Source organism: Phoenix dactylifera, chromosome 9, assembly GCF_009389715.1.
Source record: "Phoenix dactylifera cultivar Barhee BC4 chromosome 9, palm_55x_up_171113_PBpolish2nd_filt_p, whole genome shotgun sequence".
In the NCBI taxonomy this organism is placed as follows: domain Eukaryota; kingdom Viridiplantae; phylum Streptophyta; class Magnoliopsida; order Arecales; family Arecaceae; genus Phoenix; species Phoenix dactylifera.
In genome coordinates this window covers 8,187,989-8,208,685 of record NC_052400.1, presented here as the reverse complement: position 1 = coordinate 8,208,685, position 20,697 = coordinate 8,187,989, and the positions used below count along the sequence as shown (strand labels likewise).

The following is a 20,697-nucleotide window of genomic DNA, read 5'->3' as shown; positions in this document are numbered from 1 at the left end:
GAAGAGAGCTAGGAGAGAACTTATGGAAGTGGGAGAAAACATTTAGGGAAGAGATTCTAAGGGAAATCTCCCATAAGCACAAGAAGGGCCATTCAAAGTGAAATAGAGAGAAGAAGAGCTTCCAAGTGTATCCCAAAGCTTCCTCTCCATCCGTGTGCTGCCGCGGTGATCCTCTACTTCGTGCCAAATCAGAAGAGGGTCAAGTAAAGAAGAAGTCGAGCTCCTCCATCTTCAAAACTCGTTTGAGGGCTTCTCTTTACTCTATTTGTTTATATTGCTATATTTGCTTGTTTAAGAAGCTTTGATTTGTTTTAAACTTTGTTTTTAATATCTTGTAACTTGATTCAATCAAGGGATTGAATCAAGAGGTTAAGGTTTGTTGGTGAGCCAAAGGGAAAACCAACGGTGAGAGGTTTGTTGGTGAGCCTAGGTCAAAACCAACGGTGTAAGGGTTTGATTGTAATCCCGGGAAAACAATCGGGGAGGTTCTAGTCGGTGAGCCTGGAAAAACCGACCGAGTTCGTTGTGACCTCGTAAAACAACAAGTTGGGTTGTGAGCTTGTAAAACAACCGGCTGTAATCTGTAGGATTATAGTGAAATTCCCAAGAGGTCTTGGGGAGTGGATGTAGGTGCTGGGATGCCACCGAACCACTATATTTTTTGTTGTGTTTGTGATGCTCTTTGTTGACTGACCTTCTCACTCACTTACTTAGATATTAAGCCTGCTTAACTCTTCTTCGTGCATCCTTTAGTTGCAAGCATAATCAATTTACTCAATCATTAAATTGAATAGCATACTAGGGAAAAATTAGACTAATCTTTTATTGAACCCGCTGCTTAATAGTTGATTAGATTAGAATCATACTCTTGCTAAGGTTAAGCTTCACTAAGCATCCATACAACTTAGCATAATTAATCTAAAAGATTAGAAGTAGTTTAAAAGTTTTTAAAAGACCCAATTCACCCCCCCTTTTGGGTTGTCACCTTGGGCAACAAGTGGTATCAGAGCAGGTGCTCTAAGATTAATTATTGATCTCACGATCAAGAGCCAAAGATCATGACAACTCAAATAGATAGTTTTCTAGGAGAAGGACAATCAATTGATACACCTCCACTATTTGATGGCATAGACTACACATATTGGAAAGCACGCATGCGCATTTTTATTCAATCACAAAACTATTATTTATGGAAAATCCTAATAAATGACCTTCATACACTCTCTCAAACTATTAATGAAAAGGACTTAGCACAATTGAATGCTAATGCTATGAACATATTATATTGTGCTATTCGTGAAACGAAGTTTAATGAAATTTCTGCATGCTTATCTGCTAAGGAGATCTGGGATACTTAGAAACTATTTATGATAAATCTCAGATTAGCTCACATGTGCTTCAATTGCGTACTAACAATGAGATTGCAGAATCCTCCACAGTAGCCGAGTCGACTTCCAGTTTGTCCGAGTCGACTCCTAGAGAAGAACAGTCTGAAAGGCAGAGACACAGTCTTGAAGACCCTGTGAACGAGTCGACTCCAAGTAGTTCCGAGTCGACTCCAAGCTAGCCGAGTCGACTCCAATAAGGTCCGAGTCGACTCCGAGGCAAATCAGCTTCCTAAAGACAAGGAAAAAGAGGAAGCAAGAAGAAAGGAAGAAAGAGATAAAAAGGAAGAAAGCCTTGACCAAGAAAGAGTCAAGCCAGAAAATAAAGGTTAGGAGGAACAATGATGATATTAGCTCCAAGAAACTACAAGAGGTAACTGACTTATGCTTTATGGCACAAGAAGACAAGTTAAAATCTGAATCTACTCTTACCTCAAATGATTTTCAAGAAGAATTCTTTTATGATGAACTATTAAATGCTTTTCATGATTTGTATAGTGAATGTAGAAAATTAGCTGTGAAGAATAAAAATCTTAAGAAACTAAATCTAAAAATATCAAAAGAAAGAAATTCTAATGATAAAATACAAGATAAACTAAACTCTGAAAATGAAAGCTTAAGGTCAAATTCAGAAACAATTAATCAAGAAAAATCAGAATTTAATTAAAGAAAATCAAAACTTAAGCGAAGAAATTAACCAATTAAGATCTTTTATTAACAAATTCACCGTAAGTTCAGAAAGATTAAAGATAATGTTTGAAAGCCAACATGCTGATTTTGATAAATCAAAACTTAGCTTGACTCCTTCACTTAGCCATAAATCTCTAGAGAAAAAGGTTATCAATCCACCAAGCAAACCATTAAATAAGATAACTTATTTCAAACATGAAAAGATGGACATAACAACTTTACCTATCATTCTAACACAATTAAATCAAATGGTAAAGTTATTACTATTAAACAGATTTGGGTTCCAAAAGGAACCATATGTCCTAACTCTCAAGGACCCAAGCAAGCTTGGGTACCCAAAATGAAAATATGAGGAGGTAGACATAGATGTGCCAAGATACCCATGGAACAAATAGAACTTTCATACAAATGGGTGATCTAGACACACGTCAAAAGGAAACTTAAAATATACTTATAAAAAGTATATTTTAAATGAATGAAATCAGTAATCTTTGCATCTCATCATTATTTTTGTATTCGATTAAAATATGAAGTGCATGTATTGATCAATTTTGTGAAAAATACTTTTTGAAATATAATCAAATCACTTCATTTTATAGTATACTGTACTCACTATTGGATAAGTTGCAAAATGATTAATTTATTAAGAATAACTCTATGAATTCTCTATATGCTTGATTGAGAGTTTTTATCCATGGCATTATTATTTATTGATCATAGATATGATAATGTGTACTTAGTATATCTTTGAATACATGTATTTAAATACTAAGATCAAAGGATCCTTTTGGCATGTAAACTTACCTTATGCTAGTATGGACCTAATTTCAAAAGACCTTGTCATCGGTTTACTTAGATTATCTTCTGTAAGGTCAAAGTTTACTATGCATGCTAACTAAGGAAACAAACGAAAATCAATTTCTAAATCTGAACTGTTGTTTCCATCACCAAGTTTTTCAAAAGCTTACATTGGATGTGTTCTTGGCAAATTAAAATTGAAATATTTTCTGTATTTGCTAAATCTTGTAAAAGTGTTTCAAATGATAAAGGTTTCCAAACTGTGAAGATAAAGAGTATCATGGCAACAGTGTTGAAAACCAATATCCTGATTAAGGTTATACAGAAAATAATTTAAATTCAATTATTTCAGCTCCAAGGACATCATAAGTAAAATAGGATTAATAGAATTCTTGAAGAAATGAAAAAGACAATTATGTATGATAGTCATCTACTTGAATAATTTTTTAAAAAAAAAGACTATCATCACTGCTTGTCATACATATGATTTCTATTAGATCTATTTCTGATGAAAATTTTGATCTTCTGAAAAAATGAAAAATGAACCAGTGCATATCTTTCATATTTTTCAGTCATACACGTTATACTTGATATGTTCTTTTGAAAATAATGCCAAATCTGATAAGATACTTCTATCTTTGGATATAATTCATCAAGCAATGCATATAGAACATTCAATGAAAAGATTCGAGTTGTAGAAATATCAATTTATTTTCTTCCCGTATGAGATTAATGATTTATTATCAAGATCTAAAATTAAATTATGTATGTATATGGTTAATCTTTTACATATAACAATCTGAAAAACTTGTTAATAATTTAGAAACCACTTGGATTTTTCAGATATGCCTCTTAATGAAGAAAAAGTGATGACTATTAAAAGACTAAATCAAGAAAAGATGAAATAGATCTTGATAAGATTCTTGCATAATTAAAAGTAAAAATCACCATTATCATTTGTTTACTTCATGAGCTTTATTTTCTATCAAATGAATGTGTAGAATGCACTCCTATGTGGTTATTTCATTAAAAAGTAGATCTATGTTAAATAACCACCATATTTGAAAACACTCATTACAAATATGATAAAGCAATATATGGTTTGATACAAGCATCAAGAGCATGATATAAGAGCTTAAATAACCTTTTTGATAGAAGGTAATAATGATAAATCTATGTATCAAAAGGAAGAATTTGTGACATCATTTTTGGTTCTGCTAATGAAGATTTATATGTAGATTTTTACTAAAGCTCATACAAGGTGAGTTTGAAATATGTATGATGAATGAATTAACATCTTCTCTCAAACTCCAAATTAAGACAAACAGGAAAGGGGATCTTCTTTGACCAACGTTAGACCACAAGAAACTCTTATAGAAAATTGGCATGAAGAAGGTATATCTATGACCCCATCTTGTAGAATTTGAAAAGGGATGAGCAAAGTAGATCTATTGTTTAAAGCTGTATTGAAGCATGATCATTTTATCATACAGCTAGTAGACCAGAATGTATGCTTATTATGTGCCCTTTATGCAAAACTTCAATCCAACTTTAATGAATCATATTGATAACAAATAAATCATAATCTGAATTTTGATAGAAACAACCGGCTTAAGATAAGTTGATTAAAACTTAGACAACATATCTTATTGATAATTATCTTAAGCAAGTAGAATCTAAACTAAATTGATCTTGGAAATAAGAAATTAATTTGACCTTGATAAATCTTCCTACTGCCTCACATGCTTGTCCTTGAACCATCTAATTTAATGAAACTATCTCTTTAGTTCAAGTGATATGTGCTTGCTTATATTTAGGGAATCTCTTGAGTAAAGTGACTCAACATGCAACTATTGTCATATCTCATATTGAGTCATCTAATTAAAAAAATATATATGTGTTGGATGAATGCTTTGTATCTTAAAGAAACTAATGACATTCCTTCATGAAAGAAAAATGAGAAATTTCAACTTGAAGGATATCTTCATGTAAAGATACACTAAACATTCACATGCAAACAAGAGAGAGGATCTTCTTCAGTCAAAGTTCACACATAAGAAATCTAGTTTGGCTTGAAGAAACATATAATGAATAGGTAATTTAGATACCTTTCTCACAAATTAATTGAGCAAAGTCAATAACTTAAATCCTATTAATGGCATGATTAAATTCTTTAATTATTAATTTTTGATATCATGTCTATATGTGTATTGACTGACTTATACTTTTAGAAATTATTTCATGGTTTGACCACAACTAATGATTTCTTTAGCCGATATCATAACCATGAAATACACAAGTTTATGCTTAAAATTTTGATTTAAAATAACTTGTGAAAAAATTATGAATCCTTGAGCACAATGAAAAGGTTGTTTGCATGATATACATCTAAATGATACATAAGATTAGTTCTTTATTCTGCTCTTTCATGTAAATTACTTGAGAATAACAAAAAGAGAGAGAGATAAAGAAAAGAAATTGGATATTATTCAAGAGATGAAAAATCTAAGCAAAGGCAAGTACTCCAATCTTAAGAAAAAGCAAAACAAGTATAATATATTCGGCACATTTGGAAGGGATAAAATCCGTAATTAATTACACTTAAACAGAGAGAGTTTTGAAGTAAACATTTTAACCTTTCTATATTGCTCATCATAGGGATGGTGCCAATGGGGAGGCTAGTGGTAGTACCCGGCACTATTTGACCCCAACTATTCGGTGTAGGGCATATTAGGGACGGCACAAGAGGGAGGCTAGTGGTAGTACCTCGTGCCCCTTCCCAACTCCACCGGATAGGGAGCAAATAGAGTATAGAGCATAAGAAAGTAAAATGAAAAAAAAAAGAAAATAAGAAGAATCAAGTCAAATTTAATCACTTGAAAACACACTTTAAGGATGAAATCATGCAAGATTATATTTAAATAGGGGGAGTTTATTTGAAAAGAATTGATTTGATCCTTGACATGCTTGTTCTTAATATTTTAATGCATGACTTAACACATAATTTTTGCATATGGTATGATGTTTGATTATGGGTTCTCAATATTTTGTAATGCTTCATACTTGGACAATTGATTGAATGTTTGAATTGCTACATAACATCTTTTGTTTGATTATTGAAAAGAAATTTCAGATTTGTCATTCACAATCATTGTTAAAATCTGAAAGCTAAATAAAATTGTAGAAAGGAGAAGAGAAGAATATCTCTATTTAGGAAAATAAATTGATTTTGATCTATCTTTCTACTTGCCTAACTTTGATACATAATGTCCTAATACTTGTTAAAATATCCTTTATTTGTATCGAAACTCAAAATTAAACACAAAGATTCTGAAAGTGCTTTAATGTTTTGAAATATGTATTTTTCAATCGTAATCATTTAAGATGAGCTACAATGTGAAATACATATCTCAATTATGATTAGAAAGCCTTTATTGAAAATCCTATGTAATTCAGAATCTGATTTTGTATAAAAGCTTAAACTAAATGTGATTTTAAAATAAAGTCTTACTTTAAGAAAAACAGAATTAATTTTGATGCCTTTGGTGATTGCTCCGATACGCATCCGAAACATATCATTTCTTATCTTCAAAGTATACTAATATTGGTTCAAATGATGTGTCTTTCGATGATCTTGATTGCAAAAAATTTTAAAATATGATTTATTTTGATATTAAAAATTTATTGTGAGCTTCATGTATACATTGCTGAAAAACTAGATTAAGAAATTGAGTTCTATAAATATATATACCTCAATGATCATCTATATGTTTTTCTCTCCTACATTATTAAAGACTTCCATCAATAGAGTGAATGATCTTAAAGCTAGAAATATTTCACTCACTCAAATGATTCTAAAAGAAAGAAAATGTAAATGCTTTGAAAGAAACTGAGCTTCAAATGAATCATTTTCTGATTAAATTACTATATATTCTCTCTAAGATTAAGAGAAAGCATAACTTGTTCTTAAAGGATTAGAAAGAGTGATTACTATAAATTTTGAATAATTCTAGATCACTCTACATTCTCGATATTACAGAATTTCAGTGTTATTCACGTTTATCACTAAAATCTGAAATTCAACAATTAAAATGATTAAAGAAGAATGCATCTTTTGAGGGGGAGCTTTAGATATTCAGTATCTATCCTAAAGACACTTTATTTGATGCATACTTTGAATTTTATGGATTGATTTTGATGAACCTCCTTATATTGCAAGACATGCTTTAATTACCTTGAGATGAGTTCTATAAAGGTTGTCTTATTCAAACCTTGAGTCTTATGAAAATAAGCTGAAACTTATATTTTTGAGATTGACAATTTATTGAACATTATCTTCATTCTAAACTCTTAAATGGAATGATCAATTGAGGGGGAGAAAGAAAATTTCAGAAGGAGAGGTCTCATGGAACTTAATTACATAAATCTATAGGAGAGGGAAAGAATACTAAATGAAAAGTGATCCTAATACTCTCCAATATGTATCATCTGAAATTTAAATCTGAAAATCTTTATGATACACCTTGAGGCGTGTTATTTGGTTAGTATATCTTATGCATCACTCATGAACCAAATTACAAATCTTAAGAGCCTCTAATTTAATGAAAAAGGGAGAACAATGTATTAAATTTTCTTGAGTATCTTTTAGAAAATCTATTTTGAATCACTAATGAGTTAATTGACTTGCTCTTTAGAACTTATTTTGTGCCAATTCATATTTTTATGTATCAAATTTTTTTTGGAATAAAGAATAAAGTCTTTAAAAGAGCTTTAAAAGAACCTTCAAAGCCTTGAACTTTATGTATACTCTAAGATATATTATAAATTGCATGAATTCATATTTTGGTATTTATGCCACAATATTTTTACACCATAAAAGAACTTTGCAATCATACTTAATATATTGTTCTTATACTCAGAAAATTAGTTAAATTGCTCTCATGTTGATAAAATACTTAATAGATTGGGCACAAGATCTTAAATGAACAAGCTTTCACACTTATTATTGAAGAGAGGTTAGATTTCCACTTCTTGAATTAACCTAAGGAAGATCCACCTACACTTGATTAGAAAACTATCTGTGGTATCAACTTAGAAAACTTCTTGAAAACTATCTTAATTGGCTCTGATCTGTGCTCACTAATCTGATTTCAATATTATTGCCTTAAGTTATATGATTCATATCCTTGCAATAATTTAACATTCAATCAGAGTACAATAAGGGAAAGAAATATTTGAGTGTTCTTATCTTTGTGCTTAATGTTTCCCTATCTTTTTGATGTTGTCAAAAAGGGGGAGAAATATCTAAGTATATGCAAATATCTAAGTATATGCTCATAATGCTTTATTACTTTGAATTGAATACAAATCAGCTTAAATTTAAATATGTTGATTGTGTTAAGCTGATTAAATCTAAAGCATTATCATGAAGTATGTTTTTAAATATATGTTTTCTACTTCATGCAACTTAGCTATGTATTACTTCTAGAAATCAATATCTTTTATATTGCATATACTCCAAGTTTTGTCATCATCAAAAAGGGGGAGATTGATGACCCAAAGATTGATTCATAGATTGATTTTGATGATCACAAAACCTTGAAGTATAGATACTAATGTTTATGTTGCAAGGAGAAAGATATTTATTTGCAAGGAACATAGCAAGTTGGAAGAACACAAGAAGGCCTCCAAAAGCTCTCAAGAAAAGTTAGAAGAAAGCTACAATTCATTGGCCCAAGTTTAAAGTTCAAAAGGTTCAAATTGGAGGAGTAAAATCAAAGGAAAAATTCGAAAGAATAGTCTTCGAGTCGACTCCTGAGGAATTCGAGTCGACTCCAATGTTTACCGAGTCGACTCCGGAGAAGTTTGAGTCGACTCCTAGGAGTCACAGGCAGAAAAGTCAGAGAGCAGTTTTCGGGTCTGAGATTCGAGTCGACTCCAGTGGAACGCGAGTCGACTCCGATGGTTGGTAGGTCGACTCCAAAGAAAGCAAGAGTCGACTCTCAGCGGAACACAAGAAAAAGTCAGAGAGCATTTTTGGGACTCTAAGATTCGAGTCGACTCCCGCATTGCACGAGTCGACTCCGAGACTCCGCGACCATCAACAGACAGAAAACCAAGTTACTGTCTGAGATTCGAGTCGACTCCAAGGAAGTTCGAGTCGACTCCAAGACTGGATGAGCCAAAAGACAGAGAATCGAGAGTTCGGGCTCTGAGATTCGAGTCGACTCCCAGGACAGTCGAGTCGACTCGAGTGGACAAAATTCAAATTTGGATCCACGGACTTCAGTGGATGAGCCGACTCCAAAAATTGCCAGGTCAACTCCAGAAGTTGGCGAGTCGACTCCAGGTCAAGACGAGTCGACTCCCAGTCAAGACGGCAACTTTAATTCAAATTTGGAACAGTTGCCGAGTCGACTCGGGAAAAGCATGAGTCGACTCCCGCTACAGCCGAGTCGACTCCTGATCGCGCGAGTCGACTCCAACCCACCAACGGTCATATTGTCAGGAGGTGCAGACTGGTTCCAACGGCTCTATTTTTGTCTCTAACGGCTATATTCTTGTTTCCACGTTATCAAAAGCTATAAAAACAAGAAGAGAGCTAGGAGAGAACTTATGGAAGTGGGAGAAAACATTTAGGGAAGAGATTCTAAGGGAAATCTCCCATAAGCACAAGAAGGGCCATTCAAAGTGAAATAGAGAGAAGAAGAGCTTCCAAGTGTATCCCAAAGCTTCCTCTCCATCCGTGTGCTGCCGCGGTGATCCTCTACTTCGTGCCAAATCAGAAGAGGGTCAAGTAAAGAAGAAGTCGAGCTCCTCCATCTTCAAAACTCGTTTGAGGGCTTCTCTTTACTCTATTTGTTTATATTGCTATATTTGCTTGTTTAAGAAGCTTTGATTTGTTTTAAACTTTGTTTTTAATATCTTGTAACTTGATTCAATCAAGGGATTGAATCAAGAGGTTAAGGTTTGTTGGTGAGCCAAAGGGAAAACCAACGGTGAGAGGTTTGTTGGTGAGCCTAGGTCAAAACCAACGGTGTAAGGGTTTGATTGTAATCCCGGGAAAACAATCGGGGAGGTTCTAGTCGGTGAGCCTGGGAAAACCGACCGAGTTCGTTGTGACCTCGTAAAACAACAAGTTGGGTTGTGAGCTTGTAAAACAACCGGCTGTAATCTGTAGGATTATAGTGAAATTCCCAAGAGGTCTTGGGGAGTGGATGTAGGTGCTGGGATGCACCGAACCACTATATTTTTGTTGTGTTTGTGATGCTCTTTGTTGACTGACCTTCTCACTCACTTACTTAGATATTAAGCCTGCTTAACTCTTCTTCGTGCATCCTTTAGTTGCAAGCATAATCAATTTACTCAATCATTAAATTGAATAGCATACTAGGGAAAAATTAGACTAATCTTTTATTGAACCCGCTGCTTAATAGTTGATTAGATTAGAATCATACTCTTGCTAAGGTTAAGCTTCACTAAGCATCCATACAACTTAGCATAATTAATCTAAAAGATTAGAAGTAGTTTAAAAGTTTTTAAAAGACCCAATTCACCCCCCCCCCCCCCTCTTGGGTTGTCACCTTGGGCAACAATTAGGAATTTGCATTGGCACTTTGACTATTTTTTATTTTCTGAGCTTACCATTTAAGCCTGGCCACAGGGTACAAGTGTGCTCATAGTTGTAAAGGTTGTTAAGTTGAATTACGATATTTTTTAATTGTATGAGTATGGACATGATAGTCTAAATTGTATTTATGAATATGAACTAAAAATTTAAGGAATTATGGATATTCTAAATTTTCCTTATTTAAACATATGGACTTTGCTTATATGCTTAGTATCAATAATAAAACTTGTCTAATTTATTACTTGAATTATCTAATTAAAATATTTATTACTTACTGGGTTGTTGAACTCAGTATTTAAACTTTTCTTTTATTACATATTTCGAGAATTAGATGATGATGGGGTAGTGCTATGGACCTGATTAGAAGCAAGAGCAGATTGTACTGATATAGCCTAAAATTAGTATTATTTTCATAGTTTATTATTGGAAACATGTTATCGGTTCCTTATTTTGATTAGTGTCTCAAGAATAGTTGATGTAAGACTATTGTGAAAAAAAATTCTGGACATTTCTTAATAGCTTGGATTTATTAAATATTGGAATTTGGAAATTTGATTTTAGTTGCTTGATTTTATTCTGCCATGATTGTTATGATATCATTATGGAAGCCTTGCAAGTTTGTGGAGAAATTGCTCTATGAGTATGCATCGGTTGCCATAAACCTGCCTCTTGATTTTGGGTTGGAGCCATGATAGCAACCAAGTGTAAATCCTTCACAAAAAAGTCATTTCATTTAATAGAATCAATAAATCATGCATAACTAATCACTCATCATGGATCTATATTGATAGACATTCAAACAACCCTAAGATGATGTATCCTAATCATAGGACTCTCAACTTACCTATAATTGACCTGAGATTCTAACTGGCATTATTTGACTCCAAATAGAACTCCTAATCAATGTACGACTCCATAGTCCATATCAAAAGAGAAAGATAACTAAAGACTGTCTAATCTTAAAAAAATGTAATCTTACAGGATCCTACATAAAAAACCATTAAAATATTTCCAAATCACAAACCTAATAGGATCTTTAGATGAAAATCCTACTCATAACAAGGCTCAAAACCCACAAGAAAAATAGCTTCAAAATAGTATGAAAATTGTAAGAAATTAAAAGTACTTAACCTACTCTTTAATAAAACTAGTAAACTAACTAAAACCTGATTTAGACCTAAACTGCATCGTGGACCTGACCCACTAGCTGATCAGGTCAGTTTTTCGTGAAAACTTTTAGATTCATTGGGTCATCAGGCCAGGCTAAGTCAAGAATGATAAGTACTCTTTCGTTCTATATCTGGAAGGAAAACTGAAAAAGCAGAAAACTAAAAATGGGTGTTGTTGCAGAATGCTACCACTAATGTCATTGATAAGGAACAGTTCAACCATTATCAAGCCTTCAACCTACAATTAGTAGTCTTAGTTTCCAAGCTACAATGAGTGATAGAGGGGTTAGGAATTTCAAAGTTGTAAGACTGAGGTTGAGATGGATAAGACTAGGCTGGGTCCAATCAGGTCAGATAAGGTAGGGCTAGATCTAATGTTTCACCTATTTTAGTCCTTGTTAGTACATGGTTGGGTCAGACTGGGATGATAGGAAAAATATGACAGACCAGACCTGGTCTTTGAAACAGGTCTTTTTCAACTTGGACCACCACCATGTGTCTAAATGATGACATCAAGCCAGGTCTAAATGAAAAAGGAATAGTCAAGTCACAAGTTTACCTGAGCTATTTGCAGCCAATAGGCCTAATATCTATGCCATATTACAAAACATTGAAATTGGAAACTTAAAAACTTACGTTTAAAGCAAGTTTACCCATGATAAAAAAGAAAATACTATGCAACTTTTTCGAACTTTAATTTTCCTAGCATGTTTACCTTGATATAATGCTTATTCAAATGTAATTATGCTAACTTAGTCCTTCTAGTATGAAAATTTACTTTATTCAAAAGCGAATGCCCATATGCCAACAACTACAATCCCTAAGTATAGAAGAAAAGACAAATCAACTTTGCCTTAAGTGGAAAGTAGTAAAATACCTAGGAGGGATTTGACTTTGTTGCTCTGGAGATGACCAATAAAATGCCATTCAATATCTGCTGGAAGCTGCAACTGCAGAGTAATTAATTTTGCATTCTTTCTCATAAATGAAACATTGCAAGAATAGAAGTTTATTAAATCCTATTAACATGTCGTTTGCAACTTTGCATACAATTGCATTTCAATGCTTAAGGTTCACTAAAGCCCTGTTTGGGGGAGTTTTTGGAGAGCCAAAAAGCACTTTCTGACCCTCCAAAAGTACTTTAGATAAAAAATGGTGTTTGGTAAAATTTTTGGAAAGCTGTTTCAGCTTTTGCGGGATGCTGAAAACAGCTTTTAGGAAGAAGCTCCAATTTGGAGCTTTCCGAAAACGCTGTTTTCAGCTTTGTCGGGAAGCTGTTTTTTGGACTAAAATACCCCCATTTAAATCACACTTTTTTTTCCCAAAATTTTCATCCCGCCTCTTCCTCTCTCACCCATCCTCTCCCTCTCCCTCTCTATCTTCTTCTTCCTCTTAACGCCACCGCCTCTGTTCCTTCTTCCTCTTCTTTTTTTTTTTTCTTTTTTTTTTGTTTTGGGAGCTCGTGGCTGCCCACGGTGACAGCCACCATGCCGACCACCACCCAGGGCCGGCGACCCCTCTATATTTCAATGAAATAAAATAATAAATAAATAAATAAAATAAATAAATAAATAAAAAGAAAAATAAGAGTGAGTGGCAAATAATCTGATCTAAATAAATAAATAAATAAAAATATTAGTAATTATTTAACCAATTTTATCACCTAGCTAGAAATTTGTTAGAGAGATAAATAGTCATTAGAAGGATGAAAAATTAATTTACACTAATAATTATAATATTTTATATATTTATATTATATTATACTATAAATATAATATTATATTACATTATATCATAATACATTGATATGTTATGTTAAATAATTTAATATTATATTAAATTATTATTCTATAATACATAATGTTATAGTACTATATTATAATAATATTATATTACATTACATTAATATTATACTATATCATATATTTATGTATTAATAGATATTATATTTTATTATGCTCTGTTGTATAATACTGGTAATATCCTTTATGCTCATTTTGTCACACAAAAGTACTTTCTTAGTTTGTTTACCAAACACATGTTAAAATGCCACAGCATTTTAGAAATATAGTTACCAAACAGCAAACAGTTTTTTATAAACGCTCTGCTTCAGACAGCTCTACTTCCAACAGCTCTACTTCCAAAAGCTCTACTACTAACAGCTCTCCCAAATAGGGCCTAAGTTTCCTAGCAGCTATACTAGTCAATTAGCTTAACATATTGAGAGCCAACAAACTCAAGGTAACATAATAAAGTTCATGCAATCTATTAGAAATGGAAAGAAATCCAGAAAGACAGTATGCTTACATAAGATTAATTGTGAGCCAACTATTTCAAGTTAACACTATAAAGTTTATGCATCTACTATCTGTGAATCGATCAAGGAAATATCCAGATATTCAGAAATCCAGAAATCCATCATGCTTATTTAAGATAAAATGGAAGCCTAGCCTTCCAAAAGTGCCTTAAAAATCACAAAGATTTCCTTCCATCTCCAAAAAATTAAGAACAGCTGTGTAACAAGGAACTAAAATCCTGAAATTATCAGAGGTTGTAAGATCAAATCTTTCTTGGCAGCTTCTCTAACATAAATATTTTGGACTCAAAATTATATTCTATTGCTGCATAGGACCAACCATGTTGTTCTTCTCATGGAACAAGTAATACACCACCTAAGCTTGCTTGCAGGCAGCAACTCTGAGAATAAAATATAACGACCCCACACAACATTTATCATATCGATCGATACCATACTGTACCGGATAAACTATACTATACTGATACTGAACCAGTACGCAACCTTGTACTGTACTGACATCTAGTGCACCTCGCTATTTCATACCTTATTGCATATCGACACTGTAATAGAATAGTACCCGTGCGAGTTTGTCCCATAACTCACAACGGGAGTTTCAAAATCCTTAAAATTTCAACAATCCATTTTCTAATTAAATGAAGTTCACAGGACTTGGAAATTGAAGCAACCTTCCGAATTACAATTGAAGTAACCTTGCCTATACCATTTATACCCTTTATTTTTATTTTTTGATATAATCATTTTCTACTGGTTTTTTTTAGAAAGATTTCCCACAACCATTTTCATGGACACGAAATGTCTTGAAACTTCTACTTTTACATGCTTATGCCTCTCCACAAAATGCACATAAGTAAAAGATTTTCTCTCAAAAAAAAATCATTAGATAACCAGAAAGTTTGAATTCCATCTATGTAAGAATACGTAGATCTCGCGTCAAGAATTCTCAAATTTTCATTGAATTAAGGGAACCAAAGGGGTGACGGATAAGGAGTACCTGAGGGGCCTTCTCGATGAATTCCTGGACGTAGTTCTCGCCGAAGCAGCGGTGGCCAGCGTCGTAGACGTGGCGGATGAGGGAGGTGGGCTTGGTCTTGCCGACAGCCACCACCCGGACCTGTTCCGGACGCCGGCCGGACCTCTCGGCGGCGCGCTGCACCCGGAGGAGACGGAGCGCAGGGCCGTCACCGCGGCGCCTTCCATGAGCGGAGCAGCCATTGCGTCCAATTCCCCGAGGTGAATCTCGGGCCCTGTCCCGCGCGGAGGTTCGACGAAAGAGTACCGCTGTTTGGACCTCTTTACCGCGACTCAGCAGCCACAAAAGCGTGATCGCTTCTGAAATAAGGGAAACTAAAACACCTGCCACCAAAAAAAAAAAAAATGAAGATTCACCTGCACGTCATACTCATCTCCCAGAGCTTGAGAAGGCATTAATTTGGAGTCTAAGAAGACAACCGAAAAAAAAAAAAAAAATTATAGCAACATCTTCAACTTTAGACCAATTTCACTTACACTTCAGCTTTCCAAAAGTACCAAATCAATTCTTCAAATTTTCAAAATATTTCAAAATAATTCTATCATAAATCTGCATTACAAAATTATATCACGTGACCATCACATAGTAATATAACATTATCTAATGATCAAACTATCCTTTGCATCGGTTACTAGCAGGGTGTAAGTTTTGGTGCCAAAATGCCTCAACACATGCGAGGTATCATACAACCCCAAGTGATTCCTTTCCAAAACTGTTGTTCCTACGCCTAATAAACCCCTAAATCAAACAAGAAGGAGAAAGAGGGTGTAGGAAGGGAGAGGGAGACCAAGCATCTCAATCAAATTCTTTCGCTTCCTTGTTCTCTCGGCCTATCGACGTTTGTAATTGTGGAATAAGGTCGTCGCCTTTGAAGATCTCATGGACCGTTGGAAACCTCGGCCAGGATGTATAAGCTATGTTGTTATTTTCTTGTTTTCGTATTTATTCTCCGATTTTTGGGTTGACTCACCAGCCTCAACTTGGTGTTCCAGGTAAATGGAGGTTGTAGTTATTTTCATTGGCATGATCCGCCTCCAGAGTCCAGATGGAACAAGGACATTATTAACAAGCTCTCGTAATGGAATAGGAAGCTCGAGCCCAGCTTTTGAGCTACAAAAGAAGGATCAAATGGACCTGGTTATGTATGCTCGCATCCTAGGTTGTTATGTCTTGGGATTTTATGGTGTCTCAATTTTAAATGTGTTAGGGATCCCAGATTGAATATTTGAGATTTGGGAAGTGTTCTAGGTGGATGTTTTGGGGTTGTCCTATGTTGAATGTTTTACTTTGGGGCTATTCCAACTTGTGTTATAATCTCTAGCTATTTATATAATTAGAATAATATTCTTGCCTTAAATAAACGGCTTTATCTGACCTACTAAGACCAATTTTTGCACTAACAGCATTCTAAAGGTTTTTGATCCCAAGCATCTTACAAATAAATGCCTTGCACATTTGAAGCCGAAATGCGTAAACAAATATTCACTAAAGATACACCTAAATTTTTACATTTTTCCAGCTACACCCTCATACCTTTCTAGCAGTTCCTCTAACACCCCCTCTATTTTACTTATGTTCCTGTTACACTCCCTCTACATTTAATGTGTTGCAGGCACACCCCTGTAATTTGAAAATGATGAATAGAGGTATCCTAACAAATCCAGACTCTAAGGACCTATAACCTAGATACCTACTACATCATCCATTGATGTCTAACAATTTAGAACAAAATTATAAGAGAAAAACAAAATAAATTAAAACACTTGATACATCACCCAGTGATACCTGTTATTTCACAAATAAATCAAAGAAAAAAAATCAAATCTATATTTGACAAATTGGTGCTCTAGCCGATACAGACTGCATGTACATATCTGCATAATTACATTTGGATGCTTGCCACATCATCCACTGATACCTAATAATTCAAAACAGAAAAGAATCAGAAGAGAAGAATCATTAGATAAAATACTTGGCACATCATCCACTTATACATACTATTTCACAAACAATTCAATACAAAAAATCAAATCAAATCAAAATATAAATAACACATAGTCAAAACAAATAACACATAATCAAAAGAGAAGAATGCTTATATTGGCACATACTTTCTAACAATAGAGTGTACATAATATATCATAATGGATCATAGTATTTCACAATAAACACCATAAGTGTCATAGTTAAAACTAAAAGTATCACACCAAAAGTGATAAACCAAAGGTATCATACCAAAAGTGTAAAGAACCAAAAGAATCTTAATGTTCAATAACACATACATAACAATCTTAATGTTCACTAACGCATACATAACCAAAAGTGTGCTGAAAATGGATGAAGAACATCATAGCTGTAAGAGTGTTTTTGCATGCTATGAAGAGAATGCAGGCTGTAGAGAGGCAGACTAGGAGGATGCAGGCTGTGAGGAGGCAGGCTAGAAGATTGAGACTGTGAGGAGGTGGGCAAGGAGGCTAATAGCTAAGAAGGCAAGTTGTGAGGAGGCAGGCTGTGAGGCTAATGGTCGTGAGGATGCAAGCTGAGAGCTTGCAGCTTTTTTCTTCAATGGTCTCAATTATGCTGAACCTAAAAATAGATAGAAGATGAAACATAAGTACATATGAGATATAGTGGCTGAGTAATAAAACATAATATATAATACCCGTCCTCTCTCCTTTTTGCTGTGACCTTAGCTACTAGTTTGATTGGATCTAGTGCCTTGATCCTTTTTATGGCCTTCTCCTTCCTAGGGCTTTGCATGTCTAGAGTAGCCCTATTATTTGCAATTGCCAATCTTAGAGAGCTGCTCTTTCTCCTTATTCTAGCAGAATCTTTTAGCTCATCCTTTTCTTTTCTTCTTGCCTTTTGAGTCTTTTCTGGAGGAGCCCTTAGGAGAGGAGGAGAAATAGTCGGGTACTCTATCCTTGGCCAAGACTCGTAAACTCTGGCAAGTGTATCTTTGTTGTATCAGGCACTGACAAAGTGCTCTGTCTCCTTTCTGATGAACATATTGCTTCCACAGCATGGCAACATGGGTGCTAATAGATTCCATGTCCTACATCCTAGGCACTCTCCTCCAAATCTATGACATATCACTCATTATGATGCTCAACTTCAAATTTCTGCCCTCCTCCCCACTAGAATTTGTTGGGGATTGTGGACTTAGATCAAGGAGTAAATCGGAGTTTTAAATCCGGAAGGAAGATTGAGTTTGTAAACAATTTTTTCTTTAAACTTGTAAACACTTTGGAATCAGAGCCTTATCTTACATCAGGTATTGACAATGGCAGTCCATGGCCTTTAACTTAGCTCTCTCTCCAACTTGTTCTATATCCTGGAACACAGAAGATCTGCAATTTTATCTAAGCCATCTCTCTTAGCTTAGAATCGCTGCATCAACAATCTTTTTATAGTCTCCAACAAGATGATTATAGGCTTGTCTCAAGCATCAATTATATACTTGTTGAAGGACCCCCATATGTTATTCAACAGTATGCTCAACTTGCTTTTTGAGCTGAAGACGCGCCATGACCTCAATTCAGGTGATTGTTGTGCAAGCCACTGCCTTTTTGTCAAACTATTGAATCTCTTATATGGTAGCTTGAAAGTCATGTAATGTGATTGTCCTAGCACATTTCCAAAGTACATCTCTAAAATTTTTGCGCTTGAATCCAACACTTTGTAAATTTATATGCAAGTGTCACACACAAAATCTATGATCGGCATTAGGAACAATGGTTTAAAATGTGTCAACAAGACCCTGCACAAGTGTTGAACAAGCGAACAAGTTAGAAAAAATTAAGCATAAGTTAGTACTGAAAACTAGATATATTGAACAACTAATACGTACTTTCTATCTATCAGACATGAGGGTCCATCCATATTCCTCCATATGCCTAATGTCTCGTAACAGGCATGTAAAAAACTAGCTCTAGCTATCCTTCATCTTATCCCACTACAACTAGCAGCTGCCCCAAAGGATCCCTTTAGGTGGCACTTATCGAGTCCAATGATAGGTCTGTAACCTCTTATAAGCCCATACTTACATGTTGCAAGATAGCAATACAACCTCTTAAAAATAGACTGGCTAGCCTCATCTGGCCTCCTGACATCCTACAACTTCATGCTCCTAGGATTAGTTTTCCTGATGATCTTTTCCGTACTCTCATAAGTGGGCATACTGCTCTTTGTGGCTCCCCTAAATGATCTCCAGTGCTCTTGTCTTGGCTCTAAAGCGTATATCATCCACCCACAATCTTTCTTTCATATTGCCATAACTTGGATTCTCTCATTCTTCTTGTACATAAAATCAAATTCTCTCTGAATTGAATTAAGCTGCAACACCTTTCTAAACATAGTGGCGGAGCTGAACCTCATGCCAACTGCAAGCTTGATTGTCCAATTAATATCTGAAGTTTCATTGAATTGGGGATAATCTGAACTCTGAACCCCATCATCTAAATTACTGACACTAGCCAAGCTATGAAGCTAAGAGTTGTGACCACTCTCTGGTTCTCTTCCTATAGATTGCTCCTCTCCAAAAAAAATATGCATCTCCATTGAGCCTAGATGCTCTATCCAGGATCTCATGTTTTTTTCAATAAGATCTTTATTAACATACTCATCAAATAAATTATAATTCTCATCGTCTAACTCCCTTAGCTCACTAAGGAATGCATTTAGGTCACTGCTGGTGCCACAAGCATCTGTAGGTAGCACCTCCTCTCTTCTTCCCCTTCCTAGTACTTATCTCTTCCAAATGTGTGGCTGCAACTCCCTTCCCCTTATCATCAACAGCTTTCCCCTTTCCAACCACAACTAATCTCCTTCCACCAACCCTTTTGATTGCTATGCTCTTAATCCTAATCTTGGGCTTGAATGCAATTGCTTCCTTGATAGTAGCTACTACCTCAGCCTCATTACCACCGTGAAGAGACATCTTTCCACTAGCTACTACCATGGCACCAATAGCTTCATCCACCTAGTGCCTCATATACATTTAACAACATCCCTCCCTCTTATACACTCCAAGATTTCTAAAATATCTTTGTCACACCTAAGTTCCCTCAAGCCATTCAAAAAGGTGTGTCTTAGCATGAGGTAGTAGAAATAAGTACAAGCCTGGTACCCTAACTAGCCCATCATATCTTCAAGCTCTGTGATATTAAACCAATCTAGGTCAGTTATTGAAGTAGCTAATGGATCCGCCACCATAATGATTGTGGAGAAGATACTTGATGGATCCACCATAGTAGATTTGGACACTGAATAAATCACTTTTCATTCCTAGAAAAATGAACAAGCAAAATACATAAACTTAATATGAACTTACATGAAATAGATAACTTACATGAAATGAGAATACTTTTCATCCCCTTTGCAGTAGCTATCTCTTCTACATGTGGCTGCAACTCCCTTCCCCTTATCATCAACAACTTTTTTTTTTCCAACCGCAACTGATCTCCTTCCACCAACCCTTTTGATTATTATGCTCTTAATCCTAGTCTTGGGCTTGAATGTAGTTGCTTCCTTAACAGTGGCTACATAACCTACTACGTCAGCTTTATTATCCCATTGAAGAGGCATCTTTCCACTAGCTACTGTCATGGCACCAATAACTTCATCCACTAGTGCTCTACATACACTTTAACAACATCCCTCCCTATCGTATACTA

The 20,697-nt window shown here is 34.7% G+C and overlaps 1 pseudogene; it reads right to left on the bottom strand.

Annotated features, from left to right (window-relative positions):
• LOC103697299 overlaps window positions 1-15,317 on the bottom strand; it is a 46,533-nt pseudogene extending 31,216 nt beyond the window's left edge.
• Window positions 15,318-20,697: the final 5,380 nt, after the last annotated feature.